This window comes from Wasmannia auropunctata, unplaced genomic scaffold, assembly GCF_000956235.1.
Source record: "Wasmannia auropunctata unplaced genomic scaffold, wasmannia.A_1.0 LD334275.1, whole genome shotgun sequence".
NCBI lineage: Eukaryota > Metazoa > Arthropoda > Insecta > Hymenoptera > Formicidae > Wasmannia > Wasmannia auropunctata.
In genome coordinates this window covers 4,684-6,033 of record NW_012028615.1, presented here as the reverse complement: position 1 = coordinate 6,033, position 1,350 = coordinate 4,684, and the positions used below count along the sequence as shown (strand labels likewise).

General features: G+C 35.6%; 1 long non-coding RNA gene across 1 annotated transcript; it reads left to right on the top strand.

The window, feature by feature from the left end:
* Positions 1 to 617: 617 nt before the first annotated feature.
* LOC105458857 lies at positions 618 to 991 on the top strand. Its single transcript, XR_975587.1, has 2 exons — positions 618 to 792; positions 872 to 991. It is a non-coding gene; the product is annotated as an uncharacterized LOC105458857 (long non-coding RNA).
* The last annotated feature ends 359 nt before the right edge of the window (positions 992 to 1,350 follow it).

The following is a 1,350-nucleotide window of genomic DNA, read 5'->3' as shown; positions in this document are numbered from 1 at the left end:
TAAAAGATAACCGAAATCGCGTATAGGGTTTCAAGAACACGTCTTATAAATGCGCGACAAACTCGCGCTAGATCCGTTTTGGGATCGAAATCTCCGTACTCGCGGCGTCCGATCGAGATGCTTTTTTCGTCGGTTGTTTTTTAACGCTCGCTGAATAACGGATTTCTTTTATTACGCAATACTTTTGCGGGACTTTTCCTTACACGGAGTTTTACTCGCGAACCGAACCGGAACAAAAAGACCCCCGTTAGCCCATCCGGGCAACGATATTTATACCGTCGGTCGCTTTTCCCCGTTCTCCGCGTTTATTGCGCACATAACTTTTAACGCACGCTTCTTGGTTCTCGGATTGGCCGGTTTGCCGAACCAATCCGGCGCTTTACCCAATGTTTGGGCTCGTCTCACTAAATAACGTTCCCAAAGCTATCAAAGTTCGACCATCTCAATGTCGAACTACTAAAATTATAATTAATTCCTTTTATCTGTCTTGTCCATACTTTATATCGCTTTACCTGGCTATTTTTATTGTTTCGCGTGGATAAATCTTTAAAACCAAACTCATTTTTGCAATAACTTGACTCTTTAACTTTTTGATTATCGGTATGATGACAACTTTGGCTCGGAGCCTTTCGCCGCTTGGTATGTCTTTTAAATTAATTAAAATAATAATATTTTATGGATCACATCGTTAAAATAACGCTCTGTTTCCTTGTTACAGATAATCACGTGACCGGCCAATTCATCCGGTAGTCGGATGATACACCTTTGCTAATTAAACTCCAAAACGACTATGTATGCTGATTCTTGTATATAATTAAAAGAAAATTCATGGTTTACAATTATAAATTAATCTCACATTTTTCTATTACAGATGATCACGTGACTTATGGATTGGCCCTACTTTCGGAACCCTCTCTTTGTAATTTGTAACTGTAAAATAACTATGTATGCTTGAACCATTATTAAAATAAATGCTAACGCATGGATTATATTTATTTTTTATCGGCCGCCCGAATTGTCATTACTTTTCCCATCATAAATATTATTCTTATTTTCTATTTCAGGTAAAGGCTTCTTCAAACACTTGGGAACGATATTCATTGAGTTTTTACATTTTATTTTATTTATTTTATTCGCGCACATTCATTCATTCATCCTTTACATGCTGTATATATATATAATGAAAGTATAATGGATCGATACTAAACTCCTCTAAATTTATGACTAAAATAAAATATTTGACATTGGTGATTAATAATCATAAAATAGGCTCATAAAACCAATATATAAAATAATTAAAAACACTTTGAAATATAAAGTTTATTCCTCCATTCCCATCGGTAGCGGCGG